The 14,077-nt window shown below is 44.1% G+C and overlaps 1 long non-coding RNA gene across 6 annotated transcripts in view; it reads left to right on the top strand.

Moving 5' to 3' along the window:
- Nucleotides 1–1,307: 1,307 nt before the first annotated feature.
- The window catches only part of LOC134296799 (uncharacterized), a 140,835-nt gene continuing 128,065 nt past the window's right edge, over nucleotides 1,308–14,077 (top strand). For 4 of the 6 annotated variants that reach the window (XR_010003664.1, XR_010003666.1, XR_010003667.1 and 1 more), the window contains exons 1-3: nucleotides 1,308–1,544; nucleotides 2,434–2,789; nucleotides 11,252–11,344. This is a non-coding gene — a long non-coding RNA (uncharacterized LOC134296799). The remainder of the gene's footprint in view (nucleotides 1,545–2,433; nucleotides 2,790–11,251; nucleotides 11,345–14,077) is intronic. The other 2 variants (XR_010003665.1, XR_010003663.1) reach the window with 1 other exon arrangement.

Below are 14,077 nucleotides of genomic sequence, written 5' to 3'. Positions count from 1 at the left end.
TCTGAAGCCTCTGCTTCTGTTATCCCATCCTGGCTTCCTGCCTGTGGCATTCTCAGATCCTGCTGCTCAGACTGTCTAACATTTCCAGTTTTAGACTTTGAAAACCCAAATCCCCCTTCATCATCAGACTGAACCACAACAGTTCTCTTACTTGGAATGGGCTATGTATAGTGTTGGCTCTACATCAGTGGTTCTCGACCTTTGGGCCTCCAGGTGTTTTGGACTTCAGCTCCCACAGTTCCTAACAGCTGGTAAGCTGGCTGGGATTTCTGGGAGTTGAAGTTCAAAACATCTGGAGGCCCAAAGGTTGAGAACCACTGCTTTACATAAATACATGGTGCAGGTTATTACCTATAAAGCCTTAAACGGTTCAGGACCTGCCTATCTCCGTGATCGCCTCCTCTCCTACGAACTCCTTCCCTGCCCATTTTCCACCGGGAATTGAAAACATGGTTGTTCCAGAGCACGTTTGAATGAATAGGCCCAATAGAGCTGTCATTAGAATACTTCTTTCTGTTTTAAAAGCATATGGCACTTTATCACTGTTACTTATTTCCATGATACAGCACTTTATGAAACCTGTCCCCGCTGGTTTGCTTTTAATTACTCTAATTACTCTGATTTTATCTGCTTGGATTTTAATGTATTGTCCATTATTTCATTTTGTGTACGTTGGAATGTTTTAAGTTTTTAGCCCGAGGCTGTGGTGCAGACGGGAGAGCAATGAATCACTGACCAGGAGGTCCTAAGTTCGAGGCCCGCTCGGAGCTATGTTTGTTGTTTTTCTTTGTCCTATGTTAAAAAGGCATTGAATGTTTGCCTGATGTGTGTAATGTGATCTGCCCTGAGTCCCCTTCGGGGTGAGAAGGGCGGAATATAAATGCTGTAAATAAATAAATAAATAAATAAGTTTTTGTCAAATATGTTGTGTTGTTGTTTTGGGCTTGTCCCTGTTGTGAGCTGCCCCGAGTCCCTTTGGGGAGATGGGGTGGGATATAAAAATAAAGTTTATTAATGTTATTATAATACATGGTGGATGTGGTGGTGGTGATGAAGAAAACAATCTGCATAAACTGCCAGCAGGGTTGCAGGCCATTTCTGTAGAAGTGATGGTTCCAAAGCCATGAGAAGTGGTTCAAAACAACCCCACCTTTTATGGCAGCCATAACAGATGGACTAGCTTTCCTTGCTAGTAAGGTCCAGAAGTCCTTCATGCATCTTTACACTCAGCAAGCTGACTGTCAGACACTGCAGAATTATAGCACTTTGACGCCACTTTAACAGCCAAGGTTCCATGCAATGGAATCCAGAGTATGTTGCTAGAGAAGGGCCAATCTTTCACAAAACTACAAATCCCCCAATCCCATAGCATGAAGCCATGGCAGTTAATGTGATCTCAAACTGCTATGATTCTGTAGTGTGGATAAAGCCTTAGAAGGTTTGTTCTTCTTCTTCCTTTTACCTGGAATGAAAGCAACTGAAACAGTCAGAGTCACATCTCTCTGTTCCTGTCTCTAAATGATTGTGCAGAAGGTCTTCAGAAGGTAAGCAGTTCTCTTTATTGCCGTGCAACACAGACTTGCTCCTCTGTCGGCCTCAGTTTGTGTATGTGTGTGTGTGCTTTATTAGCGTATGCACACCTTCTATCCTTTCCTAGATATAATGGCACCAATTAAATTACCTTTCCGCCTGACCTTAATCAGGCAGGAATGATTATTCCACGAAACAGTGAGGGCTCTAATTGACATGAAGTGTGAGCACTGCAGCAACAACACACATACACACATACACACAAAGAGGAAAATATATATACCTTTTGCTGCAGCCGCTCGTCAAAGTCACATTGATATGCTAATACTTATAGCAGGCAAAATCACTTCATAAAGAGCGACGTTGAAAATTGAATTATTTCAATTTCGCTACCTAGGAATCTACTGATCCGCCTGTATACGCAGCTAAGTAGCTGCGGCACCTTTTTTTTTTTTTTTGGCGGGTAAACAGCTGTACGAGGGCGTTGCCGTGGCAACCGCTTGACTCATGACAATTGTGCTCCTGATGAAGTCATTAGCGGCGAGAAATGTACTTTGAGGTTGTCAAGTGTACACTCCAGGAATATTTCACTGGGATTAGCAGGGGCCTTCTCTTATTTTAAAATATATATTAAAAATATGGAGCAAGTAGGGAGGAGAAAGGCAAGGAAAGTCATAAGCGTAATTTGGGCTTTCCGCACATGATCTCATTAGGGGGGCGAAGGAAATGGTACGGGAAGATGTACATGCCATTGTGCTCAGCATGCAAACGCTAACCTTGCAGAGAGCTGCAGCTTAAATGAAATGAATCCTGGCTCATGCAGACTTTTCTCTCTCTCTCTCTCTCTCTCTCTCAATCTCTCTCTTTCCTTTCTTCCTTCCCCCTCTGCTCCACCTGGCACAGAAACCTGCACATGGTGAACTTTACTGCATAAAAAGAATGTGAAGCCTTGTACAGATTGACACCTCCAAGCTTTCCACACATTCCGCCCTTCCATTTGCCACAACAATGAGGCAATTTGACTTCTTGGCAACATGATTGAAGAATGCAGAACCCAGATCTAGCAGCAGAAGCAGCTACAATCAGGAGTCACAAATGATCCATGGACATTCCTTGGGATCACCACAAACAAGCTTTCTAATGTATCATTTTGCAACCATAGAATCACTGAGTAGGGATGGACCCCAAAGAAAAACATCCAAAGCTCAAGCATGCCTAAGAGACAACCTCCAAGGAAGGAGGACCTGTCATCTTCTAAGGTTATTATTTATTCTATTTTCAACCAGGACTTATTTATTTATTTATTTATTTATTTACAGTATTTATATTCCGCCCTTCTCACCCCGAAGGGGACTCAGGGCGGATCACATTATACACACATAGGGCAAACATTCAATGCCCATAAACACATCAAACAGAGACAGAGAGACACACGCAGAGGCAAGTTAACGTTCTTCTGAGGGGATGTTCGATTCTGGCCACAGGGGGGAGCAGCTGCTTCATCATCCACACTGACGGCACTTCCTCATTCCAGGTCGTAAATTAGTTAATCTTGCCTCCCCACTTTATAAGTGGTACCTTATCTCCTACTTGATTGATGCAACTATCTTTCGGGTTGCTAGGTCAGCAACGAGCAGGGGCTATTTTTTATTTTTAATTGACGGGTGCTCACCCCGCCACGGGCTGGCCTCGAACTCATGACCTCATGGTCAGAGTGATTTAAGGCAGCTGCTCAACAGCTGCGCCACAGCCCGGCCCCTTACAGTCAAGAGTTTCTTCCTAGCATTCAGGCCAAATTTCTTGTCCTGGAATTTGACTCCATTGGGTCTCATCCTAGTCTCTGGAGCCACAGAAAGCAAGGTTGTCTCAGCTTCTACATAACATCCCTTCAGATATTTAAAGATGGTTATCATATCAGCTCTCACTCTTTTTTCCAAACTAAATATGCCCAGCTCCCCCAAGTGTTCCTCTTAAGGGTTGGTTTTCAGATCTTTTATCATCTTGCTGAACGGCATTCATTTTACACACGTGTAAAGACTTGTCTCTTAATTCTTACAGAGATATTCACTTTGCTTGAGCTCCCAATGGCTCTTGCTGCGTTGACTTCAACATCAGAGAAGCATCAACTTCATTCTGATTTTTAGTCCCAAGTTATCCAAGATAGCCTCAGATTCACCACCTTGGATAGCCCCTTGAATTGACATAAAATAGGAATTAAAGATTCAGCTGTATGCTGATTTGTTTCAGTAAGCCTGGTAAACTCCATTTTGACCATTGCTGATGTCTTCCCATGGGATGGGCTGTTTCCTGAGCTCTGTCATACTAGGAATGTTGTAACTGTAATCTTTGTTGCCCAGGGCCAACAACCAGACATTATATACAATGCCAAACCCTGAGAAACATCCTCAGCAACAAAAAAAACAAAAACAAACTATACACACATAGTCACATAGATCTCAGTTCAGGATTACCATGTAGGCATTAGATATGGCTCACCCACATCTTGTCTTTGTCTGTGTAACCCGGAAGTTGAATAAAATACTACTGATGCTTGAAGTGAACGTGATCAGTCTTGGCCATTGCTGCAATTAGGTTGTACTGAAACCAGAGCTGGGACTTAGTACATCCTTTAGCCAAAGTTATTGTTTGTTGTATTGTTGAAGGTTTTCATGACCAGAATCACTAGGTTGCTGTGAGTTTTTCAGGCTGTATGACCATGTTCCAGCAGCATTCTCTCCTAACGTTTCACCTGCATCTGTGGCTGGCATCTTCATATGTTCTGGTGACAGTGAGGCAAGTGGAGTGTATATATACCTGTGGAATGTCCAGTGTGAGAGAAAGAACCCATATCTGTTTAAACAAAGTGTGAATGTTGTGTTTAGTAAGCTTGAATTAGCATTTAGCAATAATTTCCAACAATGGGGTTGAATGTTCGCCGGTGTTGGCTCCCCTCTCAGAGTTCCATTTCGAGACTCCCTCCCTAATTTCAAGTCCTGCCTGCTTCAACTCCCAATCCTGCCCACAAACGCTACCCTTGTTCAGTCCCCTCTCCATGTCAGATGACTCCATGTCAGATGACTCTTTCTCTCTCCTACCAGTGGAGATGGGCTCTTTCCCTAGACAAACAAATACATTTGGAGGCTCTCCATCTTTGGACAGCTGACTAATCCCTTCAGAAGGCAACCTCAATCAGCCAATCCACCAGGGGAAAGAGGGGTCACACGGGTGGGGCACCATCGAGGTGGTGTGGGGGAGGAGGAAGATCGGTCACTTGCTGCCCAGGGAGAAGCGCAACAGAGTTCTTGCGACCCTGGAGAGGAATAGGTGTGGTAGTCTCCAGGACAGACCCCCGGTCTTAAGGTTCTGCTTTTGAACGCCAGATCCGTCAACGATAAGACAGCTGTCATTCAGGATTTGATCCTGGATGAGGTGGCGGATCTGTCATGCATCACCGAGACGTGGTTGGACGAGCTGGGTGGAGTGAATCTCACCCAGCTGTGTCCACCGGGTTTCGGGGTGCATCAGCAGGCCAGGGCTGGGGGGCGGGGAGAAGGAGTCGCGGTGATCTTTCGGCAGTCCATTGCCCTGATCAGATGCGCCGTTCCGCAATCTTCGAGGTTCGAGTGTGTCTTCTTGAAGGTGGGAGCCCGAGACAGCTTGGGGATTCTGCTGGTGTACCGTCCACCCCGCGACCCAGCAGTCTCTCTGTCTGAGCTAGCAGAAGTGGTCTCCAATTCGGCCCTGGTCTCCCAACAACTCATAGTTTTGGGAGACTTTAACATCCATGCCGAGACCACATTGACAGGTGCAGCTCAGGATTTCATGGTTGCCATGACGACCATGGGGCTGACTCAAGTTATATCTGGGCCCACACATCAGGCAGGACACACGCTGGACCTTGTCTTTATTGTGGACGGTGGGACAGTCAGAGTGGAAGAGCAAAACATCCTTCCATTGTCATGGTCTGAACATCATCTGATCTGTTTAAGTTTCGCCGTGTCTTCTAACCTCCGCAGGGGTGGTGGACTGACTAAGATGGTCCGCCCCAGGAGGCTGATGGATCCGGATGGACTTCTGAGGTCTCTTGGGGATCTTCCTGTTCTGGAGACTGGCGATCCTGTCGATGTCCTGGCTGATCGCTATAATAGTGAGCTGACAAGGGCACTTGACACGATTGCTCCCGAACGTCCCCTCTCGCTGCGTAGAGTCACGTCGACTCCTTGGTTCACTGAGGAGCTGGCTGTGATGAAGCGTGCGAGGAGGGGACTAGAGTGCATCTGGAGGAAATCTCAGGATGTGTCTGACCAAGCACGGGCTAAAGCCGCTATTAAGGCTTACTCCGTGGCTCTGCGAGCAGCCAGGAAAGCTTTCACGACTGCCCGCATAGCGTCTGCAGCCAACAGGCCATCAGAGTTGTTCCGAGTTGTTGGGGAGCTCCTGCGGCCTCCCGAGACCCAGGGGCTTCCTGATGACTTGGCAACTCGGTGCAGCGATTTCGCTCACCATTTTGCAGGCAAAGTTGCTCAGATACGCCGTGAGTTGGACTCCAGCTTAACTGTAGTTCCAGCGGAGGTAACTGAGGTACCTGTCTGTCCGATCTTGTGGGATTCTTTCCGGCTTGTTCTTCCTGATGACGTGGAGGGGATTCTTGGGTCTGTGAGGGCAACCACTTGTGCTCTGGATCCTTGTCCTTCTTGGCTGGTTAAGCTGGCCAAAGATGGGTTGTTGGATTGGTTTGTGGCTATTATAAATGCCTCCTTGGGTCAGGGGTCAGTTCCATCCTGCTTTAAGCAGGCAGTAGTAAAACCATTACTAAAAAAGACCTCTTTAGACCCATCTGTATGTAACAACTACAGACCAATTTCCAACCTCCCATTTTTGGGCAAGGTTCTGGAGCGGGTGGTTGCCACGCAGCTCCAGGAGTTCCTCGATGACACTGATTTTCTGGACCGCTCGCAGTCTGGCTTCAGGCCTGGGCACAGTACTGAGACGGCTTTGGTCGCCTTGGTGGATGACCTCCGCAGGGAACTGGACAGGGGGAGTGTGACCCTGCTGGTTCTCTTGGACATCTCAGCGGCTTTCAATACCATCGACCATGGTATCCTTCTGGGGAGGCTCTCTGGCATGGGGCTCGGTGGCACGGTTCTGCTGTGGCTCCAGTCCTTCCTGGAGGGTCGTTCCCAGATGGTGAAGCTGGGGGACACCTGCTCGGACCCCTGGCCATTGACCTGTGGGGTCCCGCAAGGGTCTATTCTATCCCCCATGCTATTTAACATCTACATGAAACCGCTGGGAGAGGTCATCCGGAGTTTTGGAGGGTGTTGCCATCTCTACGCAGATGACACGCAAATCCACTACTCGTTCCCATCTGGATGCTGAACCAGTGCCTGGCCGCTGTGGCGGACTGGATGAGGAGGAACAAGCTGAGGATCAATCCTGACAAGACAGAGGCCCTCCTGGTCAGTCGCGCGTCGGATCGGGGTATTGGGTGGCAACCTGTGCTGGACGGGGTCGCACTCCCCCTGTAATCACAGGTCAGCAGTTTGGGGGTCCTCCTGGACTCAGCGCTGACGCTTGAGGCGCAGGTGTCGGCGGTGGCCGGGAGGGCCTTCGCACAACTCAAACTTGTGCGCCAACTGCGACCATACCTCGTGAAGTCTGACTTGATCACGGTGGTGCATGCCTTAGTTACCTCTAGACTGGACTACTGTAATGCGCTCTACGTGGGGCTTCCCTTGAAGACGGCCCGGAAACTACAATTGGTCCAGCGCTCGGCTGCCAGGTTAATTACGGGGGCGAGTTACAGGGAGAGATCTACTCCCCTGTTCAAGGAGCTCCACTGGCTGCCTTTTATTTTCCGGTCCCAATTCAAGGTGTATACCATCACATATAAAGCCCTAAACGGTTTGGGACCCACCTACCTTCGTGACCGTATCTCCTACCACAAGCCTACACGATCCCTTCGCTCATCAGGGGAAGCTTTCCTGTCCCCACTCCCGATATCCCAGACCCGCCTTGTGGGAACAAGGGAGAGGGCCTTTTCTGCTGTGGCCCCCCGATTGTGGAATTCTCTGCCTGCTGAGATTAGGCAAGCCCCCACACTAGCAGCCTTCAAGAAAGACTTGAAAACATGGCTCTTTCGCTGCGCTTTTGGAGAGTAACCATTTTATATTTCTTTTCCGTTGCTCCCCCTAATATCTATCCTCCAGAATACCCTTATGACCCTGTTCGCTGTGGTTTTTATTTTTATGTCTTTCTCACCCCGAGTTTTAACTTAATGTTCATGTGGTCTGCCCTTGTTTTTATTGTCTCCTTGTTTTATTTTGTAATGGATATTATTTACTGTATTGTTTATTGTATTGTGTTGTGCTGTTCTTTTATATGCTGTTTACATTGTTTTGTTTTGGGCGCGGCCCCATGTAAGCCGCCCCGAGTCCCCATTGGGGAGATGGTGGCGGGGTATAAATAAAGTTTTTATTATTATTATTATTATTATTATTATTATTATTATTATTATTATTATTATTTAACAGATGTAAAAGAATTAATTGTTGTTTGTTTGCTTTCCTGCATTGTTTCAGGGCTCAACCTGAATTCATGTCCCACTTGGGTGGATACAGTAGGACTGATATTTCAGTCCTATACAACACTTGGATTTGCAAGCTCGACAGAGGGTTCTTGATTGAATCAATATAGCTATAGTGTGTTCTTTGTCTTCTCCTGGTGCTTTCCACTTTGCAATTGCTTGAGAACTAAAAATCCCAGAATCTTCAATCCAGTGTGCTACATGGAGGATCCTGGAGTAACTTTTTCAAGCTATTCACAGATCTAATACCCAGTACAAAATGTATTCCTCTCTGAGACAATACGATTTTCAGGGGTGTTAGATGCACACTTTCTAAGGCTAGACTCAAATGTTATAAATGTTTGTATGAACCAGTGAGGGCAATTGTTTGGAATCACTTGTATAGAAATGAAACCAAACAGAAGTGTTTGTCAGAGATGGGACTAAATGCACAACAATGGATGGAAGAGTTTGATACTGTCCTTGGTTTGAACAACTTATCAGGCTATTGATATGAGCCATGCTTAAAGATCCTGTTTCAAGGTGCCTGGTCTTTTTCCCCCCAAAGGGCACCTAATACTGTATGCACTCTCTATATGTTCAGCTGTAATGCTGCATAATCACCAGCCTCTTATGTATTAATTACAGCTTAGCTTTACAACTGGGATGAGCAGAAAAGTAAGCATGAAAATCAAAGCTGGATTTGATTTGCATACTTTCCCATCAGCCACAGCTTTCTTCCCTCTTTGCGCCGGGAAACGGTGTGTTGGATAACATGCCACGGCAAACAAACACATGCCAAAAGGAAAAAAAATACAGATTTAAAAGAATTTGATTTATTCATAAACCTAAATCATTTTCAAAGGCAATCGCTAAATCAGCGAGAGGGTGGAGTTATGTGGTTTTCATACGGGTCTTTGAATGTGAGAGAATTTTATTTTGTCTGCATTTTTTTAGCCCGCTAACCTAGTTTGCATTATCTGGGTTCATATATGGGTCAGAACACATTTATTTCTTGCATAGTATATTTCTCTAGATTTTGTGCTGTGGTTCTGAATTCAAAATAGTATTGAAAAGTTATTTTAGGGAAAGCTGTATATAAAATTTGGAAAATAAATTTCTAGACTCAGGCGTAGATATTCCCAAAGTTGACCTTCTTTCCTAATCCAGATCTAAAAGATTAACAGGGAAACAGGTGCTTATTGATTGCAACTACTGTTCAGTTGGAGACACTACTTAGCTATTGTGAGGCATAGATAGCTCCATCCACCAGCCATTCTGAACAGTTGTTACATTCTGCCTAATAGGTGGTTTGGCCTTGTTAAAACAAGAACCATTTAGCTCGCCCCTCCAAAGATTAATTTTCATAGAATCATAACATCTTAATGTTGGAAGCAAATCCACTCCCTGCCATGCAAGAATACACATCCAAAACTTCCTGAAACATGCCCATCCAACCTCTTTTTAAAGACCACCAAAGAAGAGGGCTCCTCTCCCTCCAAAAAAGCAATTTATTCCAGGTTGCTGTGAATTTTCCGGACTCTACGGCCACGTTCCAGAAGCATTCTCTCCTGACGTTTTGCCCACATCTAAGGGAGGTATCCTCAGAGGTTTGAGGTCTGTTGAAAACTAGGCAAGTGAGGTTTATATAACTGTGGAAAGTGTGAATGTCACAATTGGTCAGCTTGATTAGCATTTAATGGCCTTGCAGATTCAAAGCCTGGTTGCTTTGAATCTGCAAGGCCATTAAATGCTAATCAAGCTGGCCAATTGCAACATTCACACTTGCCTCAAACAGACAAGAGTTCTTTCTCCCAACCTGCACTTTCCAGTTATATAAACTCCACTTGCCTAGTTTCCAACAGACCTCACAACCTCTGAGGATGCCTGAAATATGGCCAGACATCCCAAAAAAACCCAGTGATTCTGGCCATGAAAGCCTTTGACAAAACATCCATTTATTTCATGTTCATACCACTCTTATAGTAAAAAAAAAAAAGGTGACTAATATTTAGGTGAAATCTCTTATGTATAAAAATCTTTTAGATATTTGAAGATCAGTATTAGTCACTTCTCAATCTTCTCTTCTCCAAGCTAAAAATATTTAGCTCCTAAACTTGGCTTCCAGATTTTTGATCATCTTGGTTGCCTATCTCTGGACTAATCTTGGCTTCCAGACCTTTGATGACCTTGATTACCCTTCTCTAGTCCAGGTAGTCTATATCCTTCTTGAAGTGTCATACCCAGAATTGGACATAGTTTTCCAAATGATGTCTGACTAAAGCAGAACAGAGTAACAACTACCACTTCCCTAGCATATTATAGTGGTTTGAGTGTTGGACTATATCCCTGGATATCAGGGTTCAAATCTCTGCCTGACTACTTTAGAAACCCACTGAGTCACCTTGGGCAGAGGCACACTCTCAAAAATTCAGACAATGGAAAGGGCAACCCCTTCTAAACAAATCTTGGCAAGAAAACCCCATGATAGGTTCACCTTAAGGTCATCATAAATTGGAAATGACTTGAAGGCACACAACAACAAACCACTACTCTTGATCAAGTCATTTAACTTCTCTTGCTCAGCCCAGAACTGAGCTAATCCTTGGACTACTTTTTCTGTAGTAGACACAAAGTCCCCAAAGAATCCCTGCCACATACCTCTGAAAAACATAAAACATAAGGTTAACAGGATTCGTTTTCTTCGCACAACATCTGGGCATGACCTTTCTCTGGGTTTTTTTCTGGCTGTTTGTGCTCTTCGTGCTGACAGAGCAGGATTTTCACATGACAGACCGAGATAATTTGGGTGGCAGAAACTCTGCTGCAAACCAATTAGAAAGCCAGCTTGATAGGGAAAGGTTTCAGAGATGCCCAGGGCTACTCTAATAAACGTTGTTATGTATCAGTATGACACTATTGATTTCTTTGCAGCTGTAGCAGAATATTAATGGTTCAGTTCCTGAAATGGGAAACCATCTGATGAAGTTTTAAAAACCTTGGCTTTGGAGGGAGGATTCTTTTGAGTGAGACTTTGGTCCACAAATATTGTATTCTCCTTTATAGGAGTAAAGAACTTTGGCTTTCAAGCAAGAGTGAATTTTATATGGCAGGAATGTGTCATCAAATCCTCACTATTGTTGTTTTCTTCCTCAGATGCCTGCCCTACATGGAAAGAGACCAATAACAGTGTGACAAGTCCATCCTTTCCCAAGTTTCAGCCTGTCCAAGAAAGCGAAGATATGTAAGGTACAATATAAACCTCTGGGCTAGAATTCTCTGTGATTCCTTCTTTTAAGAAGCAGCCCTGGGCCTCAGTGTTGTTGTTACTGCTATCTAGACATATTACTATTACTACTTCTATTGTACTATTGGAAACAAATGCTACCTCTCCTGAGTAGACACTTCAGAAATTGTGTCTTAGAAAGTCTGAGAAAAATATGAAAGATATTACAAAGCAATCTTTTCTAGTTGTAGCATGAGGCAGACACTCATGTGACCCTTCCGCCTCCCACTCCTGTTGCTCCGAGTGGATCACAATAAACCATCTATAATGCATACCAAGCAAACAAAATAGTGCTGTTTTACAAGCCTGCAAGTTCCTTTACACGTGTTTTTGTATTTTTCAGGACATAGCATAACATCCATATTTAGTCTCCAGTTGAATTAACAGAACTCCTCATGCATAACTATTGTCCATTCTGGATTGGTGTGCATCTGTTCATCTGTGTCTTTAGCATATCATTTGATTAACTGGAGTTGTAGAAGTAGCAAATACCGTGTTTCCCCGAAAATAAGACAGTGTCTTATATTAATTTTTGCTCCCAAAGATGCTCTAGGTCTTATTTTCAGGGGATGTCTTATTCTTCCATGAAGAAGAATTCACATTTATTGTTGAACAAAAAAATTAACATTTATTATATACTGTACAGTAGTTGTCATCACAAACCAGCATAACAAGACAAACTGTGAATCCTATCAAGAATTTCTTATTACTACCATTATTTCCATGTATATGGTACATACATTTATTGATCCTGCATACTCTGGTGTTCTGTTCGATGGGCATGCTTCCAAACAAAAACTTTGCTAGGTCTTACTTTCGGGGGAGGCCTTATATTTAGCAATTCAGCAAAACCTCTGCTAGGTCTTATTTTCTGGGGATGTCTTATTTTAGGGGAAACAGGGTATGTTCTCAGTTGCACAAAGATGATATCCAGCAGAAATATGGCATAGCATAACCATCCCCAAACTACACTAAATTTGCATTGTGTGTGCATGTGTATAATATGTGCCTTCAAATCACCAATGAATTTCATAGGGTTTCCTGAGGCAAGGCATACTCAGTAGTGGTTTTGTCTGTTCTTTCCTCTCATATTTGTTGGTTGTCTTCCATCTAAGAACTAACCAGGGTTGAATCTACTTAGCTTGTAAGATCAGATGGGATTTGATGCTTTTAAGGTATTTAGACTTTGGATCAAAATGCTGTGACTTTATAGACAGCAGGCTCAGCTGATTGCATTCGGACTGGATCAGAGGTCTCGAATATAACCCACTAAGATTACTGTCCTTGATTTAATGAAGTGACCCAAGCATGGACATTACAGGATTTAAGTCACTGACCACCACTGTCTGCTACAAGACACAGTTATTCCAATTACCAATCCCAGATTCATATGATTTGTTTCATGAAGTGCAAAAAAAGGGGGCTGGGCTGTGGCGCAGGCTGTTGAGCAATCAGCTGCAGCCAGCTGCAATGAATCACTCTGACCAGGAGGTCATGAGTTTGAGGCCAGCTCGGAGCCCCGTGTTTGTCTTGTCTTTGTTCTATGTTAAGGCATTGAATGTTTGCCTTATATGTGAAATGTAATCCGCCCTGAGTCCCCTTCGGGGTGAGAAGGGCGGAATATAAATATTGTAAATAAATAAATTAATTAATTAAAATTCTGCACTATAGATCTGTGTTGGTATTGCTGAGAAGTAGAGCTCCTTATAGAGAATCTAAGTTTCTCATTGTGCCAGAACCTTTATCCAGGTTTGCCCTGCAGTTTCGATCCTTTTATCCACAAGATCCTCCCTGGGATTTGCACTCAGGCCTCAAGGACATATTGGACAAATGGATGTGTTCAACAGAGGGTTCAGTGTCATAAGGCATGCCCAGTCTTTCTTGTAAATTACAGCATTCAATCAGAGTTGTAAAAAACAAATAGAGTAAGGATTCATTGTATAACAAATAAAATAAACATCTAGTTTTCTGCTGGTTCCATGTACAGGACACAATAACATCTCAGTTTTAAATAAAGTAACATTTCTCCCCAAGCTCTCTCCACATTTTCAGTTCCCAAAAGCTCTAGCCAAAGCTCATCCATTCCCCTCATTCTAACTGGCCTTTCTCTATTTCTGAAGAATGCTATCGCATTTCCTATCTGCATCTTTCCCTATTTCTGACTGGGTATTTCTAATAATTCTACAAACAACTCTTAGAATCATAAGGTTTAAAGAGATCCCAAGAGCCATCCACTCCAACCCCATTCTTTTAGGAAGGAAGACATCATGAAAGCACTCCCAATGATGTCAAATCAGGCTCTACTTTAAAACCTCCGGAGAAGGAGACTTCACCATACTGCCAGGCAGCTTCCACTGTCGAACAGTGCAGGAATATCTTGGTTATATCCTTTCCCCAATAGCAACACACATACACACACACAAACCAAAGCTTTCAATGAGCTGGAATTGATTGGTTCTATCCATGCTTGCCCAGCATCTTGCTTCAGGATCACCAAATTACAGATCTCAAGATCCTATAACAGTGGTTCTCAACCTGGGCTCCCCAGATGTTTTTGGCCATCATCTCCCAGAAATCCTAACAGCTGGTAAACTGGCTGGGATTTCTGGGAGTTGTAGGCCAAAAATATCTGGGGACCCCAGGTTGAGAACCACTGTCCTATAGGATGAAACCATGACACTTGGACTGATATCCAA

The sequence above is a fragment of the Anolis carolinensis genome, chromosome 2, assembly GCF_035594765.1.
Source record: "Anolis carolinensis isolate JA03-04 chromosome 2, rAnoCar3.1.pri, whole genome shotgun sequence".
Classification (NCBI taxonomy): domain Eukaryota; kingdom Metazoa; phylum Chordata; class Lepidosauria; order Squamata; family Dactyloidae; genus Anolis; species Anolis carolinensis.
Note: the sequence above shows the minus strand (reverse complement) of the source record. Positions and strands in the feature narration are given on the sequence as shown.